This window comes from Lolium rigidum, chromosome 6, assembly GCF_022539505.1.
Source record: "Lolium rigidum isolate FL_2022 chromosome 6, APGP_CSIRO_Lrig_0.1, whole genome shotgun sequence".
NCBI lineage: Eukaryota > Viridiplantae > Streptophyta > Magnoliopsida > Poales > Poaceae > Lolium > Lolium rigidum.
This window is the reverse complement of record NC_061513.1, coordinates 235,601,169-235,624,236: the sequence shown is the minus strand read 5'-3', so window position 1 is coordinate 235,624,236 and position 23,068 is coordinate 235,601,169.

The following is a 23,068-nucleotide window of genomic DNA, read 5'->3' as shown; positions in this document are numbered from 1 at the left end:
CTAAGAGCTTTCACTCCTCTTGACAATAGTATATCATACTCCTCTCTTGATCCTTGAAAACTTCCTCCACACCAAACTCAAAACAACTCATTAGAGGGTTAGTGCACAATAAAAGTTTACATGTTCAGAGGTGAAATAATCATTATTAACACTTCTGGACATTGCATAAAGCTACTGGACATTAATGGATCAAAGAAATTCATCCAACATAGCAAAAGAGGCAATGCAAAATAAAAGGCAGAATCTGTCAAAACAGAACAGTTCGTAAAGACGATTTTTAAAATGGTACCAGACTTGCTCAAATTAAAATGCCCAAATTGAATGAAAGTTGCGCACATATCTGTGGATCACTCACGTAAATTGGCATAATTTTCTGAGTTACCTACAGAGAATTAGGCCCAGATTCGTGACAGCAAAGAAATCTGTAACTGCGCAGTAATCCAAATCTAGTATGAACCTTACTATCAAAGACTTTACTTGGCACAAAAACATGATAAGGAGAGGTTGCTACAGTAGTAAACAACTTCCAAGACTCAAATATAAAACAAAGTACTGTAGTAAAAACATGGGTTGTCTCCCAAAAGCGTTTTTCTTTAACGCCTTTCAGCTAGGCGCAGAAAGTGTGAATCAAGTATTATCAAGAGATGAAGCATCAACATCATAATTTTCTCTAATAATAGAATCATAAGGTAACTTCATTCTTTTTCTAGGGAAGTGTTCCATACCTTTCTTGAGAGGAAATTGATATTTAATATTACCTTCCTTCATATCAATAGTAGCTCCAACGGTTCGAAGAAAAGGTCTTCCCAATATAATGGGACAAGATGCATTGCATTCAATATCCAGGACAACAAAATCAACGGGGACAAGGTTATTGTTAACCATAATATGAACATTATTAACTCTCCCCAAAGGTTTCTTTTTAGCATTATCAGCAAGATTAACATCCAAATAACAATTCTTTAATGGTGGCAAGTCAAGCATATCATAGACTTTCTTAGGCATAACAGAAATACTTGCACCAAGATCACATAAAGCATTACAATCAAATTCATTGACCCTCATCTTAATGATGGGCTCCCAACCATCTTCTAACTTTCTAGGAATAGAAGTTTCAAGTTTTAATTTATCTTCTCTAGCTTTTATGAGAGCATTTGTAATATGTTTTGTAAAGGCCAAATTTATAGCACTAGCATTAGGACTTTTAGCAAGTTTTTGTAAGAACTTTATAACTTCAGAGATGTGACAATCATCAAAGTTTAAATCATTATAATCTACAGCAATGGGATCATTGTCCCCAAGGTTGGAAAAAATTTCAGCAGTTTTATCACAAGCAGTTTCAGCAGTTTTAGCAATTTCAGGCAGTTTTGTACGCTTTGCACTAGGAGTAGAAATATTGCCAACACCAATCATTTTACCATTGATAGTAGGAGGTGCAGCAACATGTGAGGAATCAACATTACTTGTGGTGGTAATAGTCCAAACTTTAGCTACATTATTCTCTTTAGCTACTTTTTCATTTTCTTCTCTATCCCACCTAGCACGCAATTCAGCCATTAATCTTATATTCTCATTAATTCCATTGTTCAAAAAATCGGCCGAGATGCCGATTTATCGGCCGATTTATCGTGAATCGGGTGGTAACCGATAAGATTTTGGCATCTCGGCTAATTTATCGCCACACCGATATTTCGGCCGATTTTCAGTTCGATGACCGATATTTTGGCCGATTTTCAGTGAAATTTCGCTGAAATTCAGGGTGGCAGTCGATATTTTCGTTCTATAGTCTTGTAGAACTATGTATTAGCTCAAAATTTCCATTTTTATTGATTCAAATGCAAGGAATCAAGGTAATACTTCTGTTCAATGCTTCAATATTATCTATACATAGCATATTATAGAGAATTTAGTGCCGAAAATTAGAATTTACAAAAAATTAAGCCGATAAATGGCCGACCGATAAAATCGATTAATCGTCCGATTAGCGATTAATCTCTATTTTGAGGCTGACCGATAAGTTAGCGATTCACGATTTCTTGAACATTGATTAATTCTAACTTGGATGGCATTTGCTGTAGTAGTAATCTTATTATCAATATCCTTATTAGGCATAACTTTCGATTTTAAAAGATCAACATCAGAGGCAAGTCTATCAACTCTAGAAGCAAGAATATCAATTTTATCAAGCTTTTCCTCAACAGATTTGTTAAAAGCAGTTTGTGTACTAATAAATTCTTTAAGCATAGCTTCAAGACCAGGGGGTACACTCCTATTATTGTTGTAAGAACTCCCATAAGAATTACCATAACCATTACCATTAGCAGAATGATATGGCCTATAGTTATTACCAGAATTGTTCCTATAAGCATTGTTGTTGAAATTGTTATTTTTAATGAAATTCACATCAACATTTTCTTCTTGAGCAACCAATGAAGCTAAAGTAACATTATTAGGATCAACATTAGATCTACTATTCACAAGCATAGACATAATCACATCAATCTTATCACTCAAGGAGGAGGTTTCTTCAACAGAATTTACCTTCTTACCTTGTGGAGCTCTTTCCGTGTGCCATTCAGAGTAATTTATCATCATATCATCAAGAAGCTTTGTAACCGCCCCCAAAGTGATGGACATAAAGGTACCTCCAGCAGCTGAATCCAATAAGTTCCACGAAGAAAAATTTAGTCCTGCATAGAAGGTTTGGATGATCATCCAAGTAGTCAGTCCATGGGTTGGGCAATTCTTTACCAAAGATTTCATTCTCTCCCATGCTTGAGCAACATGTTCATTATCTAATTGCTTGAAATTCATTATGCTACTTCTCAAAGATATAATTTTAGCGGGAGGATAATATCTACCAATAAAAGCATCCTTACATTTAGTCCATGAATCAATACTATTCTTAGGCAAAGATAGCAACCAATCTTTAGCTCTTCCTCTTAATGAGAAAGGAAACAATTTCAATTTAATAATATCACCATCTACATCCTTATACTTTTGCATTTCACATAGTTCAACAAAATTATTAAGATGGGCAGCAGCATCATCGGAACTAACACCGAGAAAATTGCTCTCTCATGACAAGATTCGAGTAAAGCGAGGTTTAATTTCAAAGAATTCTGCTCGTAGTAGCGAGGTGGAGCAATAGGTGTGCATAGGAAATCATTATTATTTGTGTTTGTGAAGTCACACAACTTAGTGTTTTCAGGAGTATTCATTTTAGCAGTAGTAAATAAAGCAAACTAGATAAAGTAAATGCAAGTAACTAATTTTTTTGTGTTTTTGATATAGAGAGCAAGACAATAAATAAAGTAAAGCTAGCAACTAATTTTTTTGTGTTTTGTTTAAGTGCAGCAAACAAAGTAGTAAATAAAATAAAGCAAGACAAAAACAAAGTAAAGAGATTGGATTGTGGAGACTCCCCTTGCAGCGTGTCTTGATCTCCCCGACAACGGCGCCAGAAAATATGCTGCTGGCGTGAAGTTGGCGTGGGAGATAGAAATCTTTGTGGTGCAACTTTTCTTCAGATCGTCCCCGGCAACGGCGCCAGAAAATATGCTTGATGGCGTGTAACTCACACGTTCGTTGGGAACCCCAAGAGGAAGGTATGATGCGCACAGCAGCAAGTTTTCCCTCAGAAAGAAACCAAGGTTTATCGAACCAGGAGGAGCCAAGAAGCACGTTGAAGGTTGATGGCGGCGGGATGTAGTGCGGCGCAACACCGGGGATTCCGGCGCCAACGTGGAACCTGCACAACACAACCAAAGTACTTTGCCCCAACGAAACGAGTGAGGTTGTCAATCTCACCGGCTTGCTGTAACAAAGGATTAACCGTATTGTGTGGAAGATGATTGTTTGCGAGAAAACGAGTAAAGAACAAGTATTGCGATAGATTGTATGCGATGTAAAGAATAGGACCGGGATCCACGAGTTCACTAGAGGTGTCTCTCCCATAAGATAAAAGCATGTTGGGTGAACAAATTACGGTCGGGCAATTGACAAATAGAGAGGGCATAACAATGCACATACATGATATGATAAATATAGTGAGATTTAATTGGGCATTACGACAAAGTACATAGACCGCTATCCAGCATGCATCTATGCCTAAAAAGTCCACCTTCAGGTTATCATCCGAACCCCTTCCAGTATTAAGTTGCAAACAATAGACAATTGCATTAAGTATGGTGCGTAATGTAATCAAAAACTACATCCTTAGACATAGCATCAATATTTTATCCCTAGTGGCAACAGCACATCCACAACCTTAGAACTTTTTGTCACTGTCCCAGATTTAATGGAGGCATGAACCCACTATCGAGCATAAATACTCCCTCTTGGAGTTAAGAGCAAAAACTTGGCCAGAGACTCTACTAATAATGGAGAGCATGCAAGATCATAAACAACACATAGGTAATAGATTGATAATTAACATAACATAGTATTCTCTATCCATCGGATCCCGACAAACACAACATATAGTATTACAGATAGGTGATCTTGATCATGTTAGGCAGCTCACAAGATCCAACAATGAAGCACAATTAGGAGAAGACAACCATCTAGCTACTGCTATGGACCCATAGTCCAGGGGTGAACTACTCACTCATCACTCCGGAGGCGACCATGGCGGTGTAGAGTCCTCCGGGAGATGATTCCCCTCTCCGGCAGGGTGCCGGAGGCGATCTCCTGAATCCCCCGAGATGGGATTGGCGGCGGCGGCGTCTCAGTAAGGTTTTCCGTATCGTGGCTCTCGGTACTGGGGGTTTCGCGACGGAGGCATTAAGCAGGCGGAAGGGCAACGCGGGGGGCCACACGAGGGCCCCACACGCCAGGGCCGCGCGGCCAAGACCTAGGCCGCGCCGCCCTGTTGTGGCGGCGCCTCGTGGCCCCACTTCCTTTCCCCTTCGGTCTTCCGGAAGCTTCGTGGCAAAATAGGACCCCGGGCGTTGATTTCGTCCAATTCCGAGAATATTTCCTTTGTAGGATTTCTGAAACCAAAAACGAGTAGAAAACGAGCAAGCGGCTCTTCGGCATCTTGTTAATAGGTTAGTGCCGGAAAATGCATAAATACGACATATAATGTGTATAAAACATGTAGATATCATCAATAATGTAGCATGGACCATAAGAAATTATCGATACGTCTGAGACGTATCACATGCTATCATAATCTTGATCAATACTATTGTAAAGCACATGAGATGAATGCAGCGATTCGAAGCAATGATGAAGATAATGAGTAAACAAATGAATCATATAGCAAAGACTTTTCATGAATAGTACTTTCAAGACAAGCATCAATAAGTCTTGCATAAAAGTTAACTCATAAGCAATAAATTCTTAGTAGAAAGCTTTGAAACAACACAAAGGAAGATATAAGTTTCAGCAGTTGCTTTCAACTTCAACATGTATATCTCATGGATAATTGTCAACACAAAGTAATATAACAAGTGCAATAGGTAAACATGTAAGAATCAATGCACACGAGTTTACACAAGTGTTTGCTTCTAAGATAGAAGGAATAGGTAAACTGACTCAACAATAAAGTAGAAGAATGGCCCTTCGCGAGAGGAAGCATGGATTACTATTTTTGTGCTAGAGCTTTTCATTTTGAAAACAAGAAACAATTTTGTCAACGGTAGTAATAAATCATATGAGTTATGTATAAGATATCTTATAAGTTGCAAGCCTCATGCATAGTATACTAATAGTGCCTGCACCTTGTCCTAATTAGCTTGGATTAACACGGATTATCATTGCATAACATATGTTTCAACCAAGTGTCACAAAGGGGTACCTCTATGCCGCCTGTACAAGAGTCTAAGGAGAAAGTTCGCATTGGATTTCTCGCTTTTGATCATTCTTCAACTTAGACACCCATACCGGGACAACATAGACAACAGATAATGGACTCCTCTTTTAATGCTTAAGCATTCAACAACAGTTAATATTTCTCATAAGAGATTAAGGTTTTATGTCCAAACTGAAACTTCCACCATGATTCATGGCTTTAGTTAGCGGCCCAATGTTCTTCTCTAACAATATGCATACTCAAACCTTTTGATCATGAAAATCTCCCTTACTTCAGACAATACGAACATGCATAGCAACTCACATGATATTCAACAAAGGTAAAAGTTGATGGCGTCCCCAGAAACATGGTTACGGCACAACAAGCAACTTATTAAGAAATAAGACACATAAGTACATATTCTTCACCACAATAGTTTTTAAGGCTATTTGTCCCATGAGCTATATATTGTAAAGGTAAAGAATAGAAATTTTAAAGGTAGCACTCAAGTAATGTACTTTGGAATGGCGGAGAAATACCATGTGGTAGGTAGGTATGGTGGACACAAATGGCATAGGTGTTGGCTCAAGGATTTGGATGCACGAGAAGAATTCCTCTCAATACAAGGCTAGGCTAGCAAGGTTGTTTGAAGCAAACTCGAGTATGAAATGGTGCAGCAAGACTCACATATAAACATATTGTAAGCATTATAAGACTTTACATCGTCTCCTTGTTGTTCAAACACCTCAACCAGAAAATATCTAAACTTAGAGAGACCAATCATGCAAACCAAATTTTAACAAGCTCTATGTAGTTATTCATTAAAAGGTGCAAGGTACATGATGCAAGAGCTTAAACATGATCTATATGAGCACAACAATTGCCAAGTATCACATTATTCAAGACATTATACCATTTACCACATGCGGCATTTTCCGTTTCCAACCATATATCAATGAATGAGGTAGTTCAACTTTCGCAATGAACATTAAAAATAAAGCTAAGAACACATGTGTTCATACGAAACAGCGGAGCGTAATATCTCAAATATAAAGAATGCTAGGATCCGACTTTATTCAAACAAAAACAAAAATAAACAAACAGACGCTCCAAGCAAAGCACATAAGATGTGACTGAATAAAAATATAGTTTCACTAGAGGAACCTGATAATGTTGTCGATGAAGAAGGGGATGCCTTGGGCATCCCCAAGCTTAGATGCTTGAGTCTTCTTAAAATATGCAGGGATGAACCACGGGGGCATCCCCAAGCTTAGACTTTTCACTCTTCTTGATCATATTGTATCATCCTCCTCTCTTGACCCTTGAAAATTTCCTCCACACCAAACTCGAAACAAACTCATTAGAGGTTAGTGCATAATTGAAAATTCATACATTCAGAGGTGACACAATCATTCTTAACACTTCTGGACATTGCACAAAGCTACTGAAAGTTAATGGAACAAAGAAATCCATTGAACCTAGCAAAACAGGCAATGCGAAATAAAAGGCAGAATCTGTCAAAACAGAACAGTCCGTAAAGACGAATTTTACAGGGGCACTTAACTTGCTCAGATGAAAATGCTCAAATTGAATGAAAGTTGCGTACATATCTGGGGATCACGCACGTAAATTTGCAGATTTTTCTGAGGTACCTACAGATAATTCTGTCCAGATTCGTGACAGCAAGAAATCTGTTTCTGCGCAGTAATCCAAATCTAGTATTGACTTTACTATCAAAGACTTTACTTGGCACAACAATGCAATAAAATAAAGATAAGGAGAGTTTGCTACAGTAGTAACAACTTCTAAGACTCAAATATAAAACAAAAGTGCTGTAGTAAAAACATGGGTTGTCTCCCATAAGCGCTTTTCTTTAACGCCTTTCAACTAGGCGCAGAAAGTGTGAATCAAGTATTATCAAGAGATGAAACATCGACATCATAATTTGTTCTAATAATAGAATCATAAGGTAACTTCATTCTTTTTCTAGGGAAGTGTTCCATACCTTTCTTGAGAGGAAATTGATATTTAATATTACCTTCCTTCATATCAATAGTAGCACCAACGGTTCGAAGAAAAGGTCTTCCCAATATAATGGGACAAGATGCATTGCATTCAATATCCAAGACAACAAAATCAACGGGGACAAGGTTATTGTTAACCGTAATACAAACATTATCAATCCTCCCCGAAGGTTTCTTTTTAGCATTATCAGCAAGATTAACATCCAAATAACAATTTTTCAATGGTGGCAAGTCAAGCATATCATAGAGTTTCTTAGGCATAACAGAAATACTTGCACCAAGATCACATAAAGCATTACAATCAAAATCATTGACCCTCATCTTAATGATGGGATCCCAACCATCTTCTAACTTCCTAGGAATAGAAGTTTCAAGTTTTAGTTTCTCTTCTCTAGCTTTTATGAGAGCATTTGTAATATGCTTTGTAAAGGCCAAATTTATAGCACTAGCATTAGGTCTTCTAGCAAGTTTTTGTAAGAACTTTATAAATCAAAATCTAAACCATTATGAGCTACAGGTATCATTGTCCCCAATGTTGGAAAAAAATTCAGCAGTTTTATCACAAGCAGTTTCAGCAGTTTTAGCAATTTCAGGCAGTTTTGTACGCTTTGCACTAGGAGTAGAAACATTGCCAACACCAATTATTTTACCATTGATAGTAGGAGGTGTAGAAACATGTGAATCATTATCATTACTAGTGGTGGTAATAGTCCAAACTTTAGCTACATTTTTCTCTTTAGCTAGTTTTTCATTTTCTTCTCTATCCCACCTAGCACGCAATTCAGCCATTAATCTTATATTCTCATTAATTCTAACTTGGATGGCATTTGCTGTAGTAACAATTTTATTTTCAATGTCCTTATTAGGCATAACTTTTAATTTTAAAAGATCAACATCAGAGGCAAGTCTATCAACCTTAGAAGCAAGAATATCAATTTTATCAAGCTTTTCCTCAACAGATTTGTTAAAAGCAGTTTGTGTACTAATAAATTCATTAAGCATGGCTTCAAGACCAGGGGGTACACTCCTATTATTGTTGTAAGAATTCCCATAAGAATTACCATAACCATTACCATTAGCAGAAGGATATGGCCTATAGTTGTTACCAGAATTATTCCTATAAGCATTGTTGTTGAAATTATTACTTTTAATGAAGTTCACATCAACATTTTCTTCTTGAGCAACCAATGAAGCTAAAGGAACATTATTTGGATCAACATTAGATCTACCATTCACAAGCATAGACATAATCACATCAATCTTATCACTCAAGGAGGAGGTTTCTTCGACAGAATTTACCTTCTTACCTTGTGGAGCTCTTTCCGTGTGCCATTCAGAGTAATTTATCATCATATCATCAAGAAGCTTTGTAGCCGCCCCAAAGTAATGGACATAAAGGTACCTCCAGCAGCTGAATCCAATAGGTTCCGCGAAGAAAAATTCAGTCCTGCATAGAAAGTTTGGATGATCATCTAAGTAGTCAGTCCATGGGTTGGGCAATTCTTTACCAAAGATTTCATTCTCTCCCATGCTTGAGCAACATGTTCATTATCTAATTGCTTAAAATTCATTATGCTACTTCTCAAAGATATAATTTTAGCGGGAGGATAATATCTACCAATAAAAGCATCCTTACATTTAGTCCATGAATCAATACTATTCTTAGTCAAAGATAGCAACCAATCTTTAGCTCTTCCTCTTAATGAGAAAGGAAACAATTTCAATTTTATAATATCACCATCTACATCCTTATACTTTTGCATTTCACATAATTCAACAAAATTATTAAGATGGGCAGCAGCATCATCAGAACTAACACCAGAAATTGCTCTCTCATAACAAGATTCAGTAAAGCAGGTTTAATTTCAAAGAATTCTGCTGTAGTAGCAGGTGGAGCAATAGGTGTGCATAGGAAATCATTATTATTAGTGTTTGTGAAGTCACACAACTTAGTATTTTCAGGAGTATTCATTTTAGCAACAGTAAATAAAGCAAACTAGATAAAGTAAATGCAAGTAACTAATTTTTTTGTGTTTTTGATATAGAGAGCAAGACAGTAAATAAAGTAAAGCTAGCAACTAATTTTTTTGTGTTTTATTTAAGTGCAGCAAACAAAGTAGTAAGTAAAGTAAAGTAAAGCAAGACAAAAAGAAAGTAAAGAGATTGGAAGTGGAGACTCCCCTTGCAGCGTGTCTTGATCTCCCCGGCAACGGCGCCAGAAAACTAGCTTGATGCGTGCAGTTGACACACGTCCGTTGGGAACCCCAAGAGGAAGGTGTGATGCAGACAGTAGCAAGTTTTCCCTCAGAAAGAAACCAAGGTTTATCGAATCAGGAGGAGCCAAGAAGCACGTTGAAGGTTGATGGCGGCGAAGTGTAGTGCGGCGCAACACCAGGGATTTCGGCGCCAACGTGGAACCTGCACAACACAACCAAAGTACTTTGCCCCAACGTAACAGTGAGGTTGTCAATCTCACCGGCTTGCTGTGAACAAAGGATTAACCGTATTGTGTGGAAGATGATTGTTTGCGAAGAACAGTAAAGAACAATTGCAGTAGATTGTATTTCAGATGTAAAGAATAGACCGGGGTCCACAGTTCACTAGTGGTGTCTCTCCCATAAGATAAATAGCATGTTGGGTGAACAAATTACAGTTGGGCAATTGACAAATAAAGAAGGCATAACAATGCACATACAAATATCATGATGAGTACTAGGAGATTTAATCAGGGCATTATGACAAAGTACATAGACCGCCATCTAGCATGCATCTATGCCTGAAAAGTCCACTTTCAGGTTATCATCCGAACCCCTTCCGGTATTAAGTTGCAAGCAACAGACAATTGCATTAAGTATGGTGCGTAATGTAATCAACACAAATATCCTTAGACAAAGCATCGATGTTTTATCCCTAGTGGCAACAACACATCCACAACCTTAGAACTTTCTGTCACTGTCCCAGATTTAATGGAGGCATGAACCCACTATCGAGCATAAATACTCCCCCTTGGAGTCACAAGTATCAACTTGGCCAGAGCCTCTACTAGCAACGGAGAGCATGCAAGAACATAAACAACTCATATATGATAGATTGATAATCAACTTGACATAGTATTCAATATCCATCGGATCCCAACAAACACAACATGTAGGATTACAAAGAAACGATCTTGATCATGATAGCACAATTAGGAGAAGACGACCATCTAGCTACTGCTATGAACCCATGGTCCAGGGGTGAACTACTCACACATCGATCCGGAGGCGATCATGGCGATGAAGAGTCCTCCGGGAGATGATTCCCCTCTCCGGCAGGGTGCCGGAGGCGATCTCCCGAATCCCCCGAGATGGGATTGGCGGCGGCGGCGTCTGTGGAAGGTTTTCCGTATCGTGGCTCTCGGTACTGGGGGTTTCGCGACGAAGACTATATGTAGGCGGAAGGGTAGGTCAGGGGGCGTCACGAGGGACCCACACAACAGGGCCGCGCGGCCAGGGCCCAGGCCGCGCCACCCTAGTGTGTCGTCGCCTCGTGGCCCCACTTCGTTTCCTCTTCGGACTTCTGGAAGCTTCGTGGAAAAATAGGCCCCTGGGCGTTGATTTCGTCCAATTCCGAGAATATTTCCTTACTAGGATTTCTGAAACCAAAAACAGCAGAAAACAGAAACTGGCTCTTCGGCATCTCGTCAATAGGTTAGTGCCGGAAAATGCATAATAATGACATATAATGTGTATAAAACATGTGAGTATCATCATAAAAGTAGCATGGAACATAAGAAATTATAGATACGTTTGGGACGTATCACTACACAATCACCAAACAAATATTTAGGTATTCTATTTGCCACAGAAGATGATCTATAATCATCCCAATCATCACCCAACATAATACTAGGGTTTTCCATTCATTTCTTTTGAAAAGTAATTTCCTCTCATTGAAGTATTTATTAGGGTTTCTATTTATTTCCTTTGAGGAATAATATCCTCTCCTTGAACATTTCTAAGATTTAATATCCTCAAATAATAAGTATGACATCATGTTGACCTAAGTCACCACTTCATATTTACCATTTGGGAAAATGATTTAAATGAGATACTACATCTCATACCATTTAACCACTACAATTTTAGAAAAGGATTTAATATTCTCAAGTAATAACATATGGGGTCATGAAGACTAATTTCATCACCTCACATTGAATTACTTAGAAAAATGATTTAAATGAGATGCTACATCTCATAGAATTTAAATACTATTTTTGAAATACTTTAAATGGGCTAGAAATAGCTACATAGCCATTATTTGAATCTAGCCCATGATCATATGAAACAATCATGTCATATTTTTACATATTCAGATAGACAATATGAGATGTGATTTTTGAGAGTTGGAATCAACTCAAAATTCATTATGGTTGATTTTTAATAAATGTTTGAATTTTGAAAAGGTACTGCCTTGTTATTTTTATTGCAAGTGATCTATAATGAATCAAGGGTTGAGACCAGTGGGGTTGGATAGAGAATTTCATAAGATTTCCATAAATATTAAATTCATCAATTTTGGCTCAGTAGATATTTTTCTATTTGATTTTGAATAGGACAGCAGTATTCAAATTTTGGGTTAAATTGAATTAAACGAATTCAAATTAAACGGGCGGGCGGGAAACTAACTGGGCCGGCCCAACTATGCTCCAGTGCGCAGCGGGCCACCTGACAGAGGACCCCACATGTTAGTGGGTGTTTACCCAGCCCGAAACGGTACGCATCAGGAGCCGTTGGATTAAAAGAAGATCGGACGGCTCTGGGTCGTCCCCGTCCACGAGCAGAGCTCGCCGGAGACCAAACCCTACCGGCGGCCATGGGGGTCCAGGGAGGGTCGTTACCGGCGTCCAGCGAGTCCGGTGAGGCGGGCAAACGAACTGGTCGACGACGGCGAGTTCAGCGAGGGTCGCGGCGGCTCCAGGGAGGCTCGGGAACTTCAGCTCAGTCTTCAGCGTCTCCGGCGGCCTCCGGTGGTGAAATTGGGGCGGCGTGGTAGCTAATTGGGAAGGGCGAGGGCGCTAGAAGCTTCACTGAGGAGAGGAGAAGAAGATGGAGTGCTTGGAAGAGGCTGGGAGTGGCTCTATTTATAGGGTCGACGAGGAGGGCTGGGCGGCACAGGCAGGTCGATGCTCGGGATGGCGTTCTGGGCATCGAAAGGTCAACTCGAGCATGGCGTTCTATTCCTGGCATCATTGCGAGCAACACCGGCGTCATGGCACAGAAAACGGTGGTCCGTGGCGGGCAGGAGCGTGACGCGAGCTTGCAGTACCGCGGTGGAAAGCCGACGACGATGATGACGGCGGCAGGGCACGCGCGGGGAAATGGGGATGTCTAGGAGGTAGCTGGCATCGTGGTGATGGCGGGTGCAAGAGGAGAGAGTGAGAGGAGGTCTGAGGCGACGGGGCACTGCTGCGCTCTGTCGTGACCGTGAGCGTGGCCATGCCGATCCTGGCAAGCTCTGGGTGACATTGGCACGGTCTGGTCCGGACGGTGCATGTCTCCTCTTCGACCAGGGCGAGTACAGGCAGATGCAGTGGAGTGAGGCACGTCTAGTTGACAAGGTGAGAGGGACCAGAGAAGGGAGGAGAGAGGAGTGACATGGGGGTGTGACATGGTGGCTCGGCATGGTTTGGTACATGATGAAATCATGCATGATCATTTCCTCTGGTGCTTGGCATTGCTCAATGGGTGCAAGAGGGTGCTGAGGAAGGTCAGAGAGGTGAGGGTTTAGGTTAAAGTCCATTGGACATTTGAGTGTATGCACTTAACCAGATTTTGCACATAAGGTGTTTGATGTAATGGCCGCAAGAAACTTAATTTGGAATTTTGGCAAAATATTTTATGGGGGTGAATCAAATAATGTTTGGCATCTATTGGTGGTATTGGTTTGTAAAATGAAAGTGATTTGATGAAATCCAAATTTGGTGTGATCTTAATTCTGTTTTGAGGTTGCAACTTTGCATGCTCATTATAAGGGTTTGAGAATGATTTTGCAAGGTTGTGTCAACACCCGGATTTTTAAGTCCAGATGCCTGTTATGCCATACATCGCAATCCCATGAATATTGTTTTTGCGAGACATAACAGTTGATATCACAGAACATCATTCATTACAAACCATAATCGTCTTACAACAAAGGATCACATGATCCAGTCTTACAACAAAGGTTGATCTAATGATCAATTACAAAACGCATAGCAGAAGAAACGTAGTAGCGGTCCATCTGTTCCACAGGCAACGCTTGACGTCAGGAAGTAGTCCTAGTTATCATAGACGTCCTGCTGTCCATCTTCTTGGGACTGGTGCTCCTCTTCATAGTCTGGCCATTTGAATAGCCAGGGACAAAGCCATGAGTACTTTAAAGTACTCGCAAACTAATACTAGTGTAAGCACTATGAACTATAGTAAGGGGGTTCTAAGCTCTAGGTTCATTTGCATAAAGCCAGTTTTATTTCTTAAGCACTTAGTAGTAAAAGACTCTTTATTTGCCTAAATAACTCAAGTGGGAACATTAGTGTCATTCCCACAACTCTGTTGTGATCAAGTCAAATTCACCTTTCAAGTTCAAGTCTCAAGTCATATGTCACATTTTTGAAAATGGTCTGATGACGGAACAATATGGCCTTTCCAACCGTCCATAACCGTGGACACGACTATTCGAATAGGTTTACACTCTGTAGAGGTTGTACACTTGTGTCATAACTTTTGATTACATCCGTCAGGGATAACCCTGAATAATCATACTCAGTATGCGGATCATCAACCATAACCTTTCACTTACATACCCTAGTATAGGCACCTCTCCCCATGAGCTTGGTCCCCCAGCCATGGCAAACCGCCATCCTGGGAACTGCACAGGGCTTTGGTAGGACATTCACCTCATTTTCACGTCATTTAACATTTTACGGAGGCAGCGTCGGCATAACCCCTATGACGCTTGTTTAGAGGGAACCCATAGTAAAGTGCATAAGTTTCTAGTTAAGCCCTACCCATAATCAGGTATTGTGGGGGTACTCGAAAATTGGAATGGTATCGCATCCGAACCCAATCATCAGTTTTTATCAAATTCACCATGTCATTCAAGTCATATTCACCTTCAAAATCTTTCAATAGAATGACTCATCATTCCAAGGTTTTCAAAGTCATTTGATTTCACATGTTCCCATCTAGAGTAGTCAATTTTAGTTTTAGCAATAACAACTAGTTATGAGGGGTGCTAACTAGCTTGTAGTTTCTAGGCTAACTTTGATGCTCTTGGAGTACTCTCTACTTAGACCAAAGTTAACTATAAAAGTAAGCTTTGATAATCAAAGTAAAAATTTGCAAGGACAAAAACTTGGGATTGGATCATTAAACATAAAGTAATAGTGCAATGGTGCCTTGCTCTAGTAGAGCTTTGCATTAGTGTAGCTTGCAAGAGTATAGCTTGCCTTGAGTGGTGTAGTGATCAAAGTTTTCTTCTTCTTCTTCGTAGACTTCTTCTTCCTCGTAGCACTCGGTACTAGCATGTATAAATGAATACGAGGTACACAATCACCAAACAATACTTAAGTACTTAACAATCAAGTGGCTCACACAAGCGAGTCTAGCATCACAACCTTATTAGCATGGTGGTTGGCTTTGGTTTCTTTTAAGAAAAATAATTTCCTCTCATTGAAATATTTATTAGGGTTTCTATTTATTTCCTTTGAGAAATAATTTCCTCTCATTGAATCTTGTCAATATTTAATCTCCTCAAATAATAAATATGAGATCATGTACCAAAGTCAACACTTCATATTTACCATTTGGGAAAATGATTTAAATGAGATAAAATATCTCATACCATTTAATCATCACTATTTTGGAAAATGATTTAATATTCTCAAGTAATAACACATGGGGTCATGAGGACTAATGTCATCACCTCACATTGAATTACTTGGAAAGGTGATTTAAATGAGATGCTACATCTCATAGAATTTAAATACTATTTTCGAAATAATTTAAATGAGCTAGAAATGACTACATAGCCATTATTTGAATCTAGCCCATGATCATATGAAACAACTATGTCATATTTTTGCATAAACAATTAGAGTATTTGAAATGTGAATTATGAGAATTTGAATCACCTCAAAATTCATTACGATTGATTTTTAATAATTGTTTGAAATTTGGAAACTGGCTGCCTTATTATTTTTATTGCAAGAGATCTACAATGAAACAAGGGTTGAGACCAGTGGGGTTTGCTAGACAATTTCATCTAGTTTCACACATAATTGGAATCACTCAATTTAGAATTGTAGATTTGAAGTTATTCAATTTCTAGTAAGGCACCAGTGTTGAAATTTTAATTAAACGAAAATATCGAATTCAAACTGATGGGCTCGCGCGGGAAAAGACTTGGGGCAGGGGGAGAAAAAGAAATGAGCCAGCCCATCTGCGCGTCTCGCACGTGTGGGCTGCCTGACAGCGGGACCCACTGTCAGCGGCACTTAACTAGCGAATCGGTATGAGGAACAGGGGGCGTTGAATTAGAACATGATCCGACGGCGGTGGATCATCATCGTCTCCGACGAGATCCCGCGTCACTGGCGGCGAGGCAAGGGGGTCGGCGGCTCACCGGAGGTCCGGCGGTTGTCGGCGTTGATGCTGGGCGGCGTTGTCGATGACGGCGAACCTCCTGGTACTGGTGGCGTCGCCTGAGGTGGCTACAAGCTCCGGCGATCTTGAGGCAGTACTGGCGGAGCTCCGACGGTCGATTGGTGGTCTACAGATGGAATTGGGAAGCGGGGATGCTCGAGGAGGGTCAGGGAGAAGAGAGGAGGCGAATGGTGTGGAGATTTGGAGCGGGGGAACGCTCCTTTTATAGCGGGAGGAGGAGGGCGGCACGGCATGGTGAGGTCGTCTATGACGACGACGTTACAGTGGCGGAGGGAGTTGGGCGATGACGCATGGGCGTTGGCGACGTCATGGCGAGCACGGAGCGCTTGACGGCGCTGAAAATGATGCAGTGACGCGGCGAGGAACGTGACGCGAGCTCACAGTACCGAGGCGGAAGTCGTCGATGGTGACGACGGCTACCGTCCTCTCCGGCGCAGGTGAGCGTGTCTGGGAGGTAGAGGGTGACGTGGTGGTGCACGGTGCGAGAGGAGAGGTCAAGGGGAGGACGAGGGTGACGAGGCGCGTGCGTGCTCTAGCGCGTCCAGGGACGTCAGCGTGCATGCTCTGGCGCGTCTGGGCGAGTCGGGGCACGTCGCGTTCTGGCCAGTGTCTTGCTCTCCTTGGTCGAGTGAGTACCCTAGCGTGATCTGGAGAGTACAGGGAAGCTCGAGGACATGATGATGTGAGCTAGAGAGGAGTGGATAGAAGAATGGCATGGTGAGTGACATGCACACCTCGGCATGGTGTGGTACATGATGAAGTCATGCATGATCAAAGTCTCCAAGGCATGGCATTGTCTACTAGGTGCAAGGGGGTGCTGTAGATGACAATTGTCTTGATGGTTTAGTCAAAAACATGCTGGATAATAGGATGTAGGGAGTTGGCAGATTAGTGCATGTCAAGTGCTCGATGAAATGGCCGCAAGAAACTTACTTTGGAATTTTGGCACAAAATTTTATGTGTGTGTCTCAAATAATGTTTGGCACCTTGTGGTGATATTGGTTTGCAAAATTGAGTGGTTTTGTGAAAATCCAAAATGTGTATGATCTAGAATGTGATTCAACATTGCCACTTTGCATGATTATATTTAGTGAATGAGAGAGAATTTGCAGGGTTGGTCTTTACCAAAAGTGTTCACCTTGATGAGGTCTTGGATGAGGTGCAAAGTGTTGAGAGGGTTTGGTTTAGAAAACTCTTAATACAGGGGCTCAAAGTGGGTACCCTGATATAAAATGCCAAAATGACCATTATCATATGTGAGTAGGTTTTTCTTTGTATTTTGCTTTGTTTGATATTTCCTTGATTCAAATGTTGTTATTATTGGTTTATTAATGTTATCCAACCATTGGCACAAAGTAAAAAGGCCTAGGTTAAAGATTTACAAAAATGACCATAGCCTCATATGTGAATTTCATGTTTTTATTTTCTTTTGTTTTTCTTTGACCAAAGGTCACCAATTTGGGTTCATTGGGTGTTAGGTTAAGTTTAATAATGGTTTCAAACCATTGAGGTAAAGTAAAACTGGCATAGGCCAAGATTTGCAATTATGGCTATATGCCACATATGTCTTTTTCTTTTATTTTATTTTCCTTTTCTTTTGTTTTGTTTCTTCTTGACCTCAAAGAGCAAGGTTTAGGGTTTTAGAGACATTGGTAACACTCAAGCAAATAATCATGGCAAACATCAAATCATACATGAATAATTACTATGCACAATATAGAGCTCAAATAAAGTTTTTGTTGGTTCCAATTTTTGAAATAAGTGAAATTAATTTTCTTCTTTGTTTTAAAATTTGGGATGTTACAGGTTGGTCTTCACCATTGTGATTACCTTGATGTGCTCTTGGATGAGGAGAAAAGAGTTGAGAGAGTTTATTTAGAAATCTCTTAATACAGGGGCTCAAAGTAGGTATCAGGCTATTAATTTCAGAAATGACCATTATCATATGTGAGTGAATTTTGATTTTTCTTTTGATTTTCTTTGCATTTTTTTGATTCAAATGTTATTATTTTGAGTTTAGTAATGTTTCTAAACCATCTAAACAAAGTAGAATGGCCTAGGTTAAGGTTTTGCAAAAAATGGCCATAGGCTTATATGTGCTACTATTTTTATTTTCTTCTCTTTTTCTTTGTCTCTCTTTGATCCAAATAATCATGGTTTAGGGTTTAGTTAGTGTTAGGTTGGGTTTAACAATGGTTCACAACCATTTTGGTAAAGTAAAAAGGGCATAGACCTATATTTGCAAATGTGGCTATATGCCCACATATGCCCCTCTTTTTATTTGGTTTTATTTTCTTGGTTTCTCTTTGAATTTGAAAAAGGGTAGGGTTTAGGGTTTATAAATATGTTCAACACCTTAAAAAAACAATCAATGCAAAAATCACAATATACATGAATTAATACTATGCAACACACTTTGAATTAATCCAAGTTTTTGTTGGCTCACAATTAAAGGAAAATGGCTTTTGATTGTTTGTCAACATATTAAATAAGGTTTCCAATGAACCTAGTTTGGTCCAAAATGGTTTTGAAAATATTTATTTTAATATAGTTTTGGGAATGTCCCTATTAGAACATTCAAAGTTTGATTGATCAAAATAAGAAATATAAAAGTTATTTTGGGGAAGTAGGACCAGGCCTTGCATCTTTGATGTATGATCTTGGATGATAGCCAAAAAGATCTAAAGGTTAATCAATAGGATTTTTATAACCAGAGGGGTGAAGTAGTGTAGTTGTTAACTTTCACTAGATCACCAAACTATGGCTAAGTGTGGAATTGATATATTTTGATTCTTGTTGCTTCTAGTTTTAGTTGATTTGTTTGATTCCTTTTCTTTTCTTAATTTAAGTACCAAATTCTATTTAATGGAGCAAGGCAATTATTATGGCAATAAACAATTAAAACACTCATTCAAACCATATTAGTAATAAAAGTTTTTTGTTTATTCTTAATTTTGGCTTCTTGAATTCTTGATAATTAACATTTCAATTTTTGGGATGTTACACAACCCCTCCATACTAAACCTCACACCAAGCTAAGCAAACTTTCTACAAAGCAACATTCCAGAGCAAGCTTCAAACACGAAAGACAACCATTTTTTCCCAACAAACTGGACCAGATAATGTTCTGCATCATTCAGTCTTCATCTCAAAAACTTCAAAGTTTTCTTCAACACGACCATCTTCAGATGTCTTCTTCATCTGGCTCCGCATCCGCGCCTGATACAATATCATTTTTATAAATCGCAGATCACAAACCAGCCGAAGCCCAAGCATATTAAATGAGAGTGCAGCTTAATTTCCATCAAAGACTCATTTTACTAGACAAAGTGTCGAGCCAGAAAATGTACACAAGTAATGAGAAACAGAGGTAAAATAAAGTACAGTAGTATATATTAACTGATGTGTGCCAAATTAAGCAGACGGCTCTGTACTTAGAAATCTAGAGGATCTCCAAAACCTAACCTTCGAATTCAACATTGTCGTCGCAACAAAAAAAACCATAAGGAGCACTAATGCTTTACCATGTCCATTAAGAGCACTAATGCCATCATCAACAACCCTAAAATTATTAAGAGCACTAATGCCAGCATTAATGTCGTGTACACTTTAAACGTTTTATAAATCCAAGTATATTCACATGGTAAACACTATACATGGTAGTACGATGGGAAAGAAATCATCGGACCGAAGCGATTCCGTTGATATCCTTTCCATCGTACGGTTCAAGATGCGATTTTTTCTCACAGAAAATAAAGTTTGGCCCGTTAAACCCGCACCATCCCCACCTACAATTACGCCTGGTAAATCTCCACCTCCCAGCCGTGAACGCAATTGTTCTCTCCGCCGCGCCGTGGTGCCCTAAATAGAAGACCATGCTGCCATATGCTTCACACTGGTCGCAAGGCCACCACTGCAACCGGCCTCCATGCTGGTACTGCCCACTCCCGATTCTAATTTCTTCTCTATTTTTTTACACCCTCACTATGTCTTCCAATCTGGCAGGTTTGACCTCCGGCTGGCAAATCTTCTGCACGTTTTGCCCCTACAGACGATTTTATTAGATCGATTCCGCCTGCTGGTAACCTCATCGCCACTAATTTATTCGAAGTTTTGCCTTCCTCGACCCCTCCCTCAGGGCATGTACAATGGTCTTATCTTAGTCTTATCTTAGAAATGCCACGTAAGATAATTGCTGAGTTGGAGGAGAGAGAAACAAAAAAAATCTTTGCCTTCTCTTGGCCAAGAGATCATCTCTTAGCACAATATGTCTCACCATATTTTTAGGAATACACGAGGCTAAAGATAAGACTAACAAATAACCCATTGTACACCATGTTTTGTTGTCATATCAAAAGGCATAAGATAAGACCGTCTTATCAACCATTGTACATGCCCTCAAGAATTTTTCGGATTTAATGCCTTCTTCGTATGCTTGCTGAAGATACAAAGCACCAGATACAATCACCTCTACTAACTTCACGCACTTCACACAGCACCTACTTTCATTGGTACAGGACACCTACTTTCATTGGTACGCAAATCTAATATCCTGCTCTTAAGTTTGAATTTACATTGTGTGAGCAGATGCACCTTTTATTTCTTACCTCCCCGTGAGCTAATTATTTAGTACATTGCAGTTTGATCTCCTACAATCTTCTGTCAATGCATTTGTTCAAACATATTGTCAACAGACAACAAAAACAGTGCCTCTTCTTTTCACTTCGCCGACATGCGTTAGCAAAGATGGACGCCCCCGAAAATTCTCAAAATCCTCCAAGCAATCCTGATAGTTATTCCATCTCACACACTCGTGGACGACCATGCCGTTAGTCACAACGTGTTGTCACCCCTCAATTAAACCATTCAGTATCTTCCGATAACCTGCGTCGTCGCTATCCCTGTCTGATTCCTGGATATGTGTTTTCTCTGTCACAATTTTTTGTTTACTGTTTTGAAGTGTCATGAATTTTTCTATGCAGATTTCCTTTTGATAAGCTTTGGTTTCAGGTACGTGCTAATCCTATCTTTCCCCATATATTTTTCCGAGAACATATCAGTAATTTTTTTACTATATGAAACTCCTTTAACACACCTCTAATGTCTTTTTAGTGTTTGAACCAAATTTTAGATGGTGCAAGCAAGCTCGGTTTGTTGACAACTGATTCGGTCACTTGATGTCTTCATGTAATGTCGTCATTCAAATTAGCCTCCTGCAGATTTTATACAAATATGTAAACCCCTTCAGATTGTATATACAGGTTTTGAATTTCCATGGTCATATTTGGTTAATGTGCGTATATTGTCATGGTTCTTCATTCTGCTTTGTCGAGTTGTTTACAAGATGTTTCCACTATGGGAAAAATAGGCGTCGCCGTGCAACCTTTTTTTTGCCGTGTGTTCCCACACGGCAAAGCGTACAGATAAAAACGAACGGCAAAGATCTTGGCCACGTGAAGATATACACGAGCGCATGGTAAAGATACGATTCACGGAAATGACGGAAGAGGCCGTACGGCAAAGAAAGGTACACGGCAATGGCCCAACACACCGCACGGCAAAGATTCGGTGTATGGCAAAGGCGCTAGCCATTGCCGTGCCTCACTCTTTGCCGTGCGCGCAGCTGGGTTGCACGACAAAGAAATCTTTGCCTAGTGTTTTTAACAAACGCACGGCAAAGAAGTCTTTGCCTAGTGAAAGCGCACGGCAAAGATGTAAAAACAGGATTTCTTCTCATCTCAAAAGGTGTGGCCTGGTATAGTTATCAACAAACGAACACTTAGCCCAGTGTCAAGGTTGCATGCTTTCGCTACTCTGCGTCCTAGGTTCGATTCCTAGACCAGCCAGTTTTGGGCCTTTTTTAGATAAAATATGTTTAGCACACGATAAAGAAGCGACCTTTGTCGTGCGGCGTCGCACGACAAAGCCTTTGCCGTGCAACGTTGGCGAATCGCACGGCAAAGGCTTGGCATTGCCGTGCGACCTTTATCGTGCGGCGTCGCACGGCAAAGCCTTTGCCGTGCATATAGGACCCTTTATCGTGCAAATAGTTGCACGACAAACTTATTTTCCCGTAGTGTTCGCTGCTCAAGATGATTTGCCATTTCACTTTGGCAAGTACTTATGTACTTGCCGTCAATGTTGGCGAATCGCACGGCAAAGAAGTCTTTGCCGTCAATGACATTGCCGTGCGACCTTTACCGTGCGGCGTCGCACGACAAAGTCTTTGCCGTGCATATAGGGCCCTTTGCCGTGCAAATAGTTGCACGACAAAAACTTATTTTCCCGTAGTGTTGGCTGCTCAAGATGATTTGCCATTTCACTTCGGCAAGTACTTATGTACCCAGTAAAATTTGGTTGATTAAATATGTTCAGACAATGTTCTTTAGAAATATTGTTCAGTTATAAAAATATACTTAGTTTTTTTAATAATGAGCGTTTTATTAATCATAAAAAAGCAATTACACCCGGCTCTACATAGTTAAGATGCACAAATCCGTTCAAAAAGTCTCAAGAATCTGAAGTGTTAAAAAAAGGCATATTACATATCAGACATGAGCAAA